The sequence below is a fragment of the Mus caroli genome, unplaced genomic scaffold (assembly GCF_978045245.1).
Source record: "Mus caroli unplaced genomic scaffold, Mus_caroli_1 scaffold_13, whole genome shotgun sequence".
NCBI lineage: Eukaryota > Metazoa > Chordata > Mammalia > Rodentia > Muridae > Mus > Mus caroli.
Window position 1 is genome coordinate 98,514,674 of NW_028227268.1, and position 12,693 is coordinate 98,527,366.

Consider the following 12,693-nt stretch of genomic DNA (forward strand, 5'->3'; position numbering starts at 1 on the left):
TTCTCCATGAGCAACATCTCAGCTACTTTTTCACATGACCATGCTGTAAATTCACCAAAACATACTATGATTTTCACTTAGGTATGAAAGCCCTGTTTTAAAGGCTGAGGGACCATTTGAATAATGCTTATTTATTTTACAGAGGTTAAAAGCAATGTAGGAAAAGCTGACTAGCTTCCCCCCATATTTACCCACAATATTTAAGCAACCTGAAAAAAAATATAAATTTGTCTCCTTCTGAGACTTTTGCTCTCTTTCAGACTGTACCAAAGGTCTTCTGAATAAAATATATTTCTTTCAGTTTCTTTCCATTCATCCACAAATTTGTAAGAGTAAATTCTCATTGATCTCTAACATAAATGGTAGAAAGATACTGTATCTATCAGGAAGATGTCCAGCAGAAATGTGAGCTGCCTATGGGCTAGAATTAAGGACATTTTCAAATACAGAAAAGTATTACTACTTTCAAAGCACCAACACATGCCCTACATATCATACAAAGCCACTGTGTCTGAAAGCTTAGTGGCAAGATCATGTATTAAAGAAACAAAATCAAGCCAGAGGATGAGGGTCGTCTGTGAAGTGCAAAGTTACAAGAGAGGTCATGATGGGAAGGGATCCTACATTGAGGCACCAACTTTAAACTTTTTCCTTAGTGCACTGTGAAGTCATTGAGACGCTCACACCAGAGAGTGGCTTGAAGTCATAATTTGTAACTTTGAGCCTTTGTGAGGTCACCCTTACGAGGCTGGAGGAACATCAGACAGAGCTACAACCAGTGAGGGACAAAAGTGAGGCAGCTGCTGAAGAGGTACTTCATATTGTCATTGACTGATATCACTATGGTGGAGATGCAGGTGGCTTCAGGAATATGTAAGAGCAAGCAGGACTGGGAGGGGAGAGAGCCTTCCATCTTTCTTGTTGTTGCTACTGGACACTTGCTGATTTCATACAACAGGAAAGATGAGAATCATGTTTGCATGAAAGAAAATGAGGGAGTCTCTTTACTTAGCTTAAATAATAGTCATTTTAGGCATCAAATGGAAATATATGGCCAAATCTGAAAGGCAGAAAGAAGCAAGGCCTGCAGCCCCCAGTCAGGTGTCAGGTGCTTTTTCTCAGAAACTGTGTGAATAATAGCCCTGCTTGCCCAAATGCTGAATGATGAGAGCAGCTGAAAACTTACTACTAAAGAGTTTGCAACACAATAAGAGACATCTTTGGGATATGTACCTAGATTTGTTTCCATTTTAACTCGTTTTTATCAAAAAAAAGAAGACTCATGGCACAACTTTCAACCAATACATTAATAGTTATAAGAGAGAAGAGGAGAGAAAGAGCATATTCTTTCTGCATTTACCACTTCACAGTTCACAAAGCACTTTCCCTGATGTAAATTACCACATTTAATCTCCCAAAGGGAGTGCCTTTTGTTCTGTTCCCAGGCTATGCCATGACATAAGATTGCCAGGCTTACTCTGAAGGGCTCCTGTCAACCTGCAATGCAGCTTGCAAGCTCAGTCCCAGAGTCAGCAGCCTCTGGAATCCACTCTATAGACAGTCATCAGGAAATAGGGGAACTGAATTTGAATGTTCAAAAGCTCTTGTCTGGCTTTAGTTTCTATAAATGTAATAAAGGATTTTGTGTTGTTGAACTTTTAGTGCCTCCTTTGTTAATGAGAGACACAAAAAATAAGGGAGAATAGGATAGGCTCTGCTAGAAAATGCAAAGAGGAAGATAGAGGAGGGACAAACTTGCATGGAGTAGGAACATCTGGCCTGGACCTGGGAGGGTAAAGAAAGCTGAAAGGTAATGGGATTTGGGCACTGATTTCATGTGTGGCAGACTTACAACCATGTGGTGAATGTCTTATGTCTCTCAACCCATAAAGTGAAGAAGTTCCTGGTCCATTGCATGCTCTGACCCATGACTCTTCCAGGAAAAATCATGAACAAGGCAATTGAATTTTCATCTGATCAACATGAAAAGGTGTAATCACCCTTTCTTGCTTTCTGTGACTTCAAATTCAGTAACTCAGAGCACATAGTTCAAGATTTTAAGAGAGGCAGAAAAGGAGAAAATGTATTTTTTTAATTTTAATAAAGTGACAATGTCTTAAGTAGGAATACACACACTACCCACAGACTCAAACAACACACATAATACTTTATATGTGCACAGGTCCCTTACAGAAGTGTATATGCACACACATCCTTTCTTTATATGCAAACACAGAGCAGCACACAGAACCACACCGGCACACACCACTGCTCACACACATACAGACACAATCCACTTTGCTTGATTATCACAAGCAGTTCTGTTCTCAGTGGACTGCTTAGTAATATCAAGATACTAAGTTTCATCTGAGAGGCAGGAACGTTGAGATGTGGTCTCTCTGGCTATGTTTCTGTTATTTATACTTTTTAATGTGCTGTTGACAGAATAACTCCAATTCTTCTCTTCTTAAAGACAATGCTGCCCAAAGCTCTTTTCATTATAGGAGCAGAGGAAGCAGTAACCCTTATAGTGGTTTCCTGGGGCTTTTAATAATTTCTGCTTTTTAAAATATACTTAATAAGAAGATCCATCAGTTTCAGAAAGAAGATAACACATTTGTAGAAAGTCAGAAGCCCATTTAGATTTCCATGCTAATTAGATGCTTATTCCCAGGAAAGCATTGGAGGTTTTGACCAAATCCCTTGTTCTTATGGGAATCTTTTCTGAAGCTCATTGGTAGAGTCTCTTTATGTTTCTTTATTTAGATCTGTCCTTTACTTCACAAAGATGTTGGCATTGAACAGGGGCCCTGGAAACTCTATCTCCTGCTGGAGAGTTGAATTCAGGGCACTGCATTACAGATCCTAACTCTGGGTCCTGACAGGCTCCTCTGGTTGTTCCTCCAGGGTGCTAATGTTCATAAACATTGTCCCAGATGAGCTTCAGAGACTTTGCTAACCAAAATGTCCCAGATCAAACACGAGCTCAAGCATAACAGAAAAGGTAAACCAAATCTCCCAACTTACCCTGAGACTTGAGAGTGTCAGATATCTGCAGCTTCACATTCATAAAATCTTCAACATAATTTGATATGCAAATGAGCCAGCCATCTTTTCTTCTCTGTCTTTCTTTTATTTTATTTTTTAAGGATTCAGGAGTGACAAATAGCATTCACTTGGCTAAGTAGGGCATCCATTTCCATACACTCCTTAAAAGAGGTCAAAGTGCACATAGTCTGATCAGCTTATATATATGTGTGTGTGTGTGTATACATATGTATGTATATGTATATATCAGAGGTATATAATATAATATATAGTGTGTATATGTATGTATGCATGCATGTATATATACAAAAGGGATATATCCTGGAATATCAAAATACATCAAGGCTTTGGATACTTATGCTGGGTTCTTTGGAACTCTAATGAGCACACCACTATGGGAAAATTACTTAATCTGCTTCAAGAATCATCGCCATTGTGCTCTATGCATAGGTATGGCAGATACCAACAAGAGCCTGCTGACAGGAGCCTGATATAGCTGTCTCCTGAGGGCTTTTGCCAGTGCCTGGCAAATACAAAAATGGATGCTCATAGTCATCCATTGGATGGAGCACAGGGTTCCCAATGAAGAAGCTAGAGAAAGTACCCAAGGAGCTCAAGGGGTCTGAAGCCCCATAGGAGGAACAACAATATGAACTAACCAGTACCCCCCACCCCCAGAGCTCCTTGGAACTAAACCACCAATCAAAGAAAACACATGGTGGGACACGTGCTCTAGCTGTATATGTAGTAGAGGGTGGCCTAGTCAGTCATCAATGAGAGGAGAGGCCCTAGGTCCTGTGATAGTTCTATGCTACAGTATAGGGGAAGGCCAGGACTGGGAATGGGAGTGAGTGGGTTGGGGAGCAGGGGAAGAGGGGAGGGGATAGGGATTTTTCAGAGGGAAAACTAGGAAAAGGGATAACATTTGAAATGTAAATAAAGAAAATATCTAATAAAAAAATATATAAAAAAATCACATACCGCAGAGAGGCTCTCTGAGGGTCAGAAGATTAAGTCACACTGCAGGTATTTCACAGCATAGTACAAAGTTTTGGACTGAGCCTTTAATCCATGAAATTATTAAATCCTAGCCTTGCACTGATATGCATATAAAAACATTCTGCCAAATGAGTCTGCTTCCTGTAGCCATCCAAATACCACCACTGCACAAAGAAGGGTAGGAATAAGGAAGATTCTATGGCTCACAGGGCTACAGTTTATCAGGTGAAAGAGAGTTTGTGTAAAGCAAGAAAAGGAACTATTGTGTTGGATGGATTTAAGACTAAATGTCTATGCTATCAAAAAAAAATAGATTTTTCACCTGTCAGGCAGTCATTCTTACAAATGTATGATATGGGTACTGATTAGTGAAATGCTCTTTTCTGGCAAATTACAATATAACCTCGTGCTTCCTTGCTGTTCATCTTCGAGGTGCCCCTTTTGTGTGACTCACTCGTGTACTGCTGCAGTTTCTAGGGAAAAGGTTAAGAGACACATTCATAGCAAAGTAGAATTAATCTTTCGAAACCATCGAGTGGGCTTTCAGTGAAAGGAGACAGACAATATGCAGCAAAAACAAAGAAACTTCTGCTTGCTGTGGCAGTCATCAGGATAAGCACCAAATTCCATTTTCATGGAAGCAACACAGAAGTATGGGCTCTCGACACTGGCTCTGACATTTCTCTGAAATACTGATGATTTTGTCAACAACCCACACATTTTCCAAACAAATTGTATCATGTTTGAGAGAGACAGAAAGAAAGAGAGAAAGAAAAGACAAAGAGAAAGAGAGAAAGAGGGAGACAGAGACACAGAGAGAGAGAGAGACAGAGACAGAGAGACAGAGACAGAGAGACAGAGAGAGACAGAGAGACAGAGAGACAGAGAAGGAGGGAAGCAGGAAGGAGGGACAGGGGGAGAGAGGGAGAAGGGAGGGAAAGAATTAAAAGATGAAAAAGCAGTTTTATGGTTAAAATGTCAGCATGAAAACACAGGAGAGGGGAAAAAAACTAAACTCAAAAGAAACAAAACCCAGTGTGAACAGACATTTCTAATGGCCTCAGTATTAGTGAATAAAAGTGGTTTAAAAAACTACAGCAAATCTACTGGACGCCTCTCTGGAGACTGCCCTATGAACAACACGAGGGAGTTAGAAGGCGATTTGTTTTTATGACACTTTTTTTTTTTAACTTGGAGAAATTAGTGGTGACAGCAACAGAATCAAGGGCTATTGACATCTCGTAGCTGAGAAGCAGAGCTGGCATCATTTGCAACCTTGTTTTCCTTGGTTACAGGCTGAGGAAAAATATAGCTGGCAGTTGAGAAGTCCTAGTCTCATCTCTGGAAATTGTATGATGGAGTATTCACCCACTGAGTTGCTTCTTTTTATTAAGCTGGAAAACAGTAGCACTGCATGTGGATGGGAACACCCACCAGGGAACTACACCTCCAGAGAAGAAGTCCTTGGATGATCTTTGTTTTGCCAGGAGTACTTAGGATAGTCAGGAGCCAGGGAAAATGGAAGCTGCCACAGTAAACATGCTAAAGAGCAAAACAAACCCAGAAGTTTAAAGAAGTAAAAGATAATATGAGGCATCAGATAGTACACTCTAAGAAAAAGGAATTAATATAAGTTCAGCATTGAGAATAAAACCTTTGCATGGAGATTAGGTGACGAAGACCATAAACATACATGGCTTAAAGGCAACTGTGCAAAAGCAATGATTGCTGAGAAGGAGAGCACACATGTTCTCTTAGGTTTCTGTTTAGCAGAGTCCAAGCTACCCTCTACAGAAAAAGGAAGAAAAGACTCTATTCAAATAGAGGATTATTAAATAGCCATTTGAATGCAGGGGCAAAAAAAGCCATTCTACATCATATTTTTACTTTTTTTTTAATTAAAAAGAATGCATTAACTCTCTGCTCATCACTTGCAGGCTGAATTGGTTTGATCTAGAGAGGCAGTTATGCATAAGAGCAACCACTCTCTATTGAATTAGGAGATCTCTCATGCAACACATCTCACCAATTACAAGGTAGGGATGCAATTCTATGATTTATCATACATTATACTGTTAAGTAATATTGCATTATAGATACAATTTGTACCTATCTCTCCGCAGATTAGAGAGGTGGCACGTGAAGAGGGGATCATTAAACACAGAGCAAGGGCAAGGGCCAAGCTCTTCTCTTTAACAAGCTGCTCCAAGTACCTCCTCTCTAATCCATGGAGAGAGGAATAAATTGCTCCAGTAGCTTATTCTATATCATGCCCTTTGAGGTTGGGGGTTTTAGTTAAACAAAAGGATACAGGAAAACATCGTTTCTCTGTAGCCATAGCTATCCTATTCCCAAGCCTGATAAGATGGTGTGAAAGAAGTGACTTTGGATTTATTGGGAAGATCCTCTGCTTGCAAAGAGGTTGAGATAAATATGTGGAGTGGGAGTCGGCAGTGCGAAGAAGGATGAAAATCACAGAAGAAGAAGCAAAGAAATCCACATCCTGCACAAGCAGAATGCATGTCAACATCTGGTTTTAAATGAAGCTGGACTACTGGAATCTGATTCCCTTATGTCATCATTTATATATTATATTAGACTACTGCTGTCTACACAAAAGAAGCTGCAGGCCACTTAGGCAATTTGACATAGCAGTTTTACTTTAAAAGGTAAAAAGAAACAAGTGAAATGGTTTTGGTATCTTCTTTGTATCCTGTCATTTCAAAATGTAACTGATTTAAAGTTTATTAACATGAGTATCCACATCTCAGTTCACACTGGTCCATTTAGAGAAGACTGTGAGCCAATTGCACCCTTGCCCAGTACAGCATGACTATGTGTGTGTTATGACTTCATTCTTCCCACTTTCCCTTTGCTGTGTTCTTAGGACTAGAACGTATTATTTAACTATGTTGCTCAAATTAGCAGAAGCACTTAAAAGTAGAAAAAAAATGGATGAAATGGCATTCACCTATACTAATAGTTCTCCACTTCCACCAAGATTTACTCTCCTGATCCTGAAAGGGGACAATCTCAGATCTCATGTGCACTGCCAGCCTCACCTTTCTAAAGTGGATAAATCTGAACATAACCTTACTAGTCAACCAAGGCTCATCATTAGAACACCCTTCATTTAATATTCTTATCCTATAAGACTCCTGTAATAACACTTTCAATTTTATTAAACTCCATTAGAATCCTGACTGTACCCTCCCAGAACATGAAAATTGTATAATCCACTTGAGCAGAGAAACAATGAGGAACAGGGAATCTAAGGACTCCGTTATACTGCCTCATAAACCCTTGCTTGTCATGGGGCATGTCATTGATTTCTACTGGCAATCTCATTGTCATGTCAGGCTGTAACTTCAATTCATTATTTCTCCTCTCTGAGGTAAACAATAGGCCAAGGGTAGAAATGGATGACAATAAAAACGGTAATTATTTAAAAAAATAATTGTGTAACTTGACTTGCCTGAGATCAGAGAAAGCATAGGTTACTCAGGCCCCACAAAACACCTAAACTAATTGCCCCCAAATTAGTACCTGTCCTTGGACTTTGGGAAAAGTAATTCATCTATGATGTTAGGGGAAAGAGGAAAGACAGGTTATTTGGGATAGGGGGAAAAAGGTCTATTAATTCCATATTGTTCTTACTAGTTCTACTAATTAGAACATAGCATTTGTATGTACATGTATGATGGTATGTTGAGAACACAGGCTTTGGATTCAGATGTGTTCTGAGTTTAGACTCCAGTTTACCGACTGTGTGAGGCAGAGTAAGTTCTTGTGAATCATCATCAGTAGAATAGCACCGATATAGACTTAGATTTTTCAAATCTACTTTAACCTCCCTTGTAGTCCACTACGCACCAGAGGTAGTAGAAAGGGAGGGTTTAGAGAGCAAAGTGGGGCAAATCCAATCTTTGTTGTTAGGCCATCAGCAATTTAATTCACACAAATCAGCAGCATTTGGAATCTCAATCCACTAACAAACACTATACATGAATCAACAGTGGCAGTTCAATCCACAAGAAACCACGAGGTTCTCTGTCAATAGATACAAGTGGCAAGAACCCACTGCATGAGAAGTTTTTTGGTACATTTGATCAGTGAAGAAGGCAAGGTGAACCAATGCCACAGCATTGTCAGTGAAGAACATTATCAGCAAAGTCCAAGGAAAACCAGTGGTACAGTGTCCTCCACTGTCTGTGTTACACTTATACCTTTTCCAAACATCACATGTTCTGTCAAGTATCTGCACTAGAAATGTATCACATACCCCTTTTCCAGGCGGCTTCCAGAAAAACATGGCATGTCTGTTCTCAACAAAGCACCCTCCCAGGTGTCTGCAACAGCAAAACATCCTCTCCTAAGACATTCTCCATGAAAACATCCCATAATACAACCGAGTTTCCAAAGAGTCCAGAATTTTCCACTCCATACCAGTGGGATATCTTCCCAGCTGCAGGAGCCTCAAAACACACATGTGTTTATGTGACCACAGCACACTCACTCATACCTGGGATAGGGGAGAGTGGGTTCAGCCTTTGCTGAGGAGCACCTGTATGCCTGCATATTACAGGATTCTGACACTATTGTTTTGTCAGCAAGATCCTGTTTTATGGAGGTGATGAGGATATGTTCTTGATACTAAATGAAACAAAACTTGTCTCTCAATATATGTGAGTTGTTGAAGTTAGGCCCTGGTTCTGCCTCTCAGCACCATGTTCCCAGAAATAAGACTCAGACTCAAATTATATTTACAAATATTTCAGCCATATTGCTAGGTTCTACTATGACTAGATCCTAACTAAAGATAAGCCATTTATTTTAAACCTACATTCTGCCACATGACCTGTGCAGTCATCACGTACCATGCACCCATCTCCTCACATATTTTTAGGCTTCTATACTATCCTCCTTCTCTCCCAGAACTCTTTCTCCTCCTGGATGGCCCACTTCTATTTCCTGCCTAAGCCATAGGCCATAGGCCTTTTAATTGACCGCTGAGGCATCCATACAATATACAAGATAATCTCTCTACAATGAGTAGCATGGCTGAGTGTTATGAGATAGATACAATGGCAATGGTAACAGGGCACATCTCCTAGAGACATACAAGGTTTTTCTTCTCTGTGTTCCCAAAGTTCTTTCTTATATTGTGCATGTGTATGTGCACAAGTGCATGATGTTGAATATGCAAATGTGTGTTCCTGCATATAAAGACAAGAGGAATCTTTTTTTTTAAGATTTATTTCTTTATTATATGTAAGTACACTTGTAGCTGTCTTCAGACACACCAGAAGAGGGCATCAGATATCATTAAGGATGATTGTGAGCCACCATGTGGTTGCTGGGATTTGAACTCAGGACCTTCAGAAGAACAGTCAGTGCTTTTAACCATTAAGCCATCTCTCCAACCCCGAAAGGAATCTTTGGTTATCTTTTTTAGTTGCTCTCCACTTTATTTTTCAGGAAAGGATATTTTCTTGAGTCTGAATCTCTCTGTTTAGACCAGGCAAGTTGTGGCCAGTGACCTCATGAGATCAGCCTGACCCTGCCTCCCCAGGCATGGACTGAAATTATGAAACACCACACTTGTCTTTTTACATGGGTACTGGAGGTCCTGACTCTGATCCTGATTTTTTTCACAGTAAGTATTTGATGGGCTAGGACCATCTCCCCAGACCAGAAATGGGTCTTTTTAACAGTTCCTGCATATCTTTGAAATAGAAATATTGATGGACTTGTATTTCCCTTTAAAAGGAGTGGAGAGTGTTAGTGGTCAGTGAAAGCAAAAAGCTTAGACACTAAAATGTTACATGAAAACAAGAGGGAATTCTGTTCTCCTATGGACAACAGAGCCTGTGAGCTGCTGAATACTGAAGACGAAGTAGACCATAACTACTAAGACACATGAGAAGAAAATAGCACATGGAACTCCCAACTTAACATTGTTTATGTGACACAGCAAAAATGCTTAGCTTCTCTGAAACTTGATGTATTTATCCAGAAGATAGAGGGGCACTATGCAATGTCAAGGCCCATTTTGAAGCTTCTCCTAGCTACCCAATGAATATTGTTAGCACTCTAATGATAACAGCTCTAGTCTTTGTGTTAAATAAGTATCACCCCAATACTTCTTTCAAACCTTGTGTCAATGGCAAAAGTTCTAAACTTTCCTGCCTATTTTTTACCAGTGGTGTGGACAAGACAATGCCAGTCTGAGCTGCCCCAGGCAAAACATGGGATTTGAACCTAACCCTGTCCCTTTCTCTATCCCTTCTATCCGTTAGTCTTCTAGGTTACAGAATTCTTGTCTGAAATGATAAAAAAAAAGAGTGTCTACTATGATGTTTGCAATTCTTGATGACCCTATCTAACACACAAAAATCATCAATAAACTAGAACTACCAACAAAGCTCTTGTGACCCAGAGGATGCCTTCATCCTCAGGATGCAGTGAGGTTGCCTTACCCAATGACATGTTTGCTTCTGCAGTAGATTTGCATATAAGGCTTGATAATCATTGCATGCTATTTATACTTGGGTCATATTTAAAATTCCTAAAATAGTACAATCATTAATAGCTGCAATATTATGTCCGCTTGTAATTAAGCAACCAGAAATCCTGCCCAAGCCAGTCTCCTCAGTGTTTTCTAAAGGTTCTTAATAATCAAAGAACTCATTGTGGCTAATAGTGTTGGGTTTTAGCATTTCTTTCTCTTTCTCTCATGACCTCAAACGCTCAGTCCCCATTAGCCACCACCATGGCTGGAGAAGAGTGGATCATCACAAATGGTGTGACACCTGTGGTGCTATCCCACTGTCAGTGCAGGAAAGAGCAATATACACAAGACAGTTCAGTTCCCAAGTCCATCAAAAGCAGACGGCAGTTGCATGAAGGTGCTGGCAAGGTAGAAACCCTTATTCCTCCCATGCCCACTTTTAAATGGTCCAGTTCTTACCTGACATCCCTAAAACTGCTGCATCATTTGGCCCACAGCTCAGCTTCCATGGCCACTGAGGTTTCTTCCTTTCCTGCTCACCTTAATCTGTTTCATTTGTGTTCATCAAGGTAGGTGGGTAGGATGGACCAAAAGCATAGGGTGGTGCCCCCCCCCCAGATCACTGGGGGTCTCCTCTCACAAAGCCAAAGAAACACAGCTGACACAGGGGGGTGGAGAACAAATGGGGTGGGTTTTTTTTGGTGATTGGGTAGGAGAGGCTGAGCTTCAGAGGCCAAGATTTTGATTAAAGCATTTCTCAGGTTTCTCTCAGCTAATGGTCCTGGTCAACTACAGAGCTCATCCTTCCAGCTCTGGTAAAAAGCAGTCTGCCTGGGGTGCTCTCGTCCTGAGCCCAGAATGGTCCTCAGAACACTCACCCAGTTTTGTCCAATTGTTAGAGATCATATTACTTCAGTTAGGAAGGTTTGACAGAGGGACGAGCCGAAGGGTTGTTACTGGATAGTGAGAAGAGAGAAGTTTCCAGGCCAAAGAAGGGGAAAAAATAAGCCATCCTCCCCTAATGAATAATACTGAGGGAGGGAGGGAAGGTTGTGGGCAAAGTGACCTTCCCTCCCTGACCCGGAGCTCAAGACAGAGGAAAGTAGCAAAAGTTCCAAGCGTGCTTAAAATGTTATGTTTTCTTGTTTGTTTTCCTGTTTCCCAGTCTCTACAGGAAAGTGTCAGCCTTACTTGCTACACCAAGGACAGTCGGACAAGATCAACATCAGACATGGACATTCCGTGCCACTGAGAGATCTCATTATTATGCCTTTCCTGGGAATCCCTTGCCCTCATCTCACCTCAACCACTAATAAAACCTTAACTTTATCTTTTAGTGAAATCGAGGACCATTAATTAACCCAGGAGCAGAGTGAGGGGTAAGCTGTGAAAAACAGCAAGGACCAGAAAGAGAGTTCAGGGGTCTTCCAGATCCCGAGAGAAGCAGAGCCCAGTGTGTACAAGTGGGAACAAGTCACCAGGAACAACTTAAAAGGATCTCTCTAAGAAGTGAAGTCTTAATTTTTCCATAAGATAAATTAATCAAACACAGTGACCCCTTAGATTTGATATCATTGCATGAATAGTAATATATAAATAATAAAGCCAACATGGGCTCACAACCTGCAATTTGTAATAGTTAGCTCTATGCTTCCCATCTATGTAACAATGAAAGCATATCTTTCATCAAAATCAATTCAAATTAGATTTCTTCTTCTACCTCTATTTGCCCCTGCCCAGTGTTCAAGATTAACTCTTTCTCTTCCCAGTCACTGCCTTCCTCAGTGTTGAATCACAACTCTGGGCTTCTCTTCCTGGAGGGCCCTTGAATCCCACTTAACCTGACTGGTGTGATGTGCTCCTCAGGAGGCAGGCAGTGAAGCAGAAAGGGGATGATCACAAATTGAGAACCGTTCTTCCAAATAATAGAAAGAGAGAAATTAGGCAAAGTGCCTTTCCCATCATCTCCTCATCTCTGCTCAATTTGGCATAAAGAATCCTTGAGAATTGCAGAATGTATTCTCTTTGCATTTGTAGAATGACCCCTTAAAAGGTCATTGTCACTCCTAAGGCTCAACTCTGACTGTGGATGGCCATTCTGTACTAGCCACGGGCAGAATGCAGGCTGCTATGGA

General features: G+C 40.6%; 1 long non-coding RNA gene across 3 annotated transcripts; it reads left to right on the top strand.

The window, feature by feature from the left end:
• The first annotated feature begins 764 nt into the window (after window positions 1–764).
• Window positions 765–11,859, top strand: LOC147001574 (uncharacterized). Of its 3 annotated transcripts, none has more exons than XR_015044878.1 (4): window positions 765–811; window positions 5,985–6,083; window positions 9,526–9,703; window positions 11,724–11,859. It is a non-coding gene; the product is annotated as an uncharacterized LOC147001574 (long non-coding RNA). The 3 variants fall into 3 exon arrangements; XR_015044879.1 differs by having other exon boundaries at window positions 791–873; XR_015044880.1 differs by lacking the exon at window positions 765–811 and adding an exon at window positions 2,926–3,004.
• Window positions 11,860–12,693: the final 834 nt, after the last annotated feature.